Below are 685 nucleotides of genomic sequence, written 5' to 3'. Positions count from 1 at the left end.
GAGAGGTATATATATAGAGAGAGAGGTATAGAGAGAGAGAGAGTATAGAGAGAGAAAGGGAGAGAGAGAGGTAGAGAGAGAGAGAGAGAGAGAGAGAGAGAGAGAGAGAGAGAGAGAGAGAGAGAGAGAGAGAGAGAGAGAGAGAGAGAGAGAGAGAGAGAGAGAGAGAGGTATAGAGAGAGAGGTATATAGAGAGAGAGAGGTATAGAGAGAGAGGTATAGTATAGAGAGAGGTATAGAGAGAGAGGTATAGTATTTGAGAGAGGTATAGAGAAATAGAGAGAGGTATAGAGAGAGAGAGAGTATAGAGAGAGATAGAGAGAGAGAGAGATAGAGATCTGCAGTTAGAGAGAGAGAGAGAGAGAGAGAGAGAGAGAGAGAGAGAGAGAGAGAGAGAGAGAGAGAGAGAGAGAGGTATATAGAGAGAGATGGTATAGAGAAAGAGAAAGGGGAGAGGGAGAGGTATAAAAGCTATTTGCTTTGTTGCTTTGCGAGATGCTTTGATAGAGCCAGGGGTGCAGAGAAGAGAGTAGAAGAGAGGAGTAGGAGAGGAAGAGGAAACGAGGAGGACGAGAATGCAGAAGATAAGGAGAGAGAGCATGAGGGAGAGCAGGAGGGAGAGCACTTGAAGTGAGACTCCTCATCTGCAGTTATAAGAAGAGGTAAGAAAATCCATCCATCGACA

Source organism: Oncorhynchus gorbuscha, linkage group LG19 (genome assembly GCF_021184085.1).
Source record: "Oncorhynchus gorbuscha isolate QuinsamMale2020 ecotype Even-year linkage group LG19, OgorEven_v1.0, whole genome shotgun sequence".
Classification (NCBI taxonomy): Eukaryota; Metazoa; Chordata; class Actinopteri; order Salmoniformes; family Salmonidae; genus Oncorhynchus; species Oncorhynchus gorbuscha.
Note: the sequence above shows the minus strand (reverse complement) of the source record.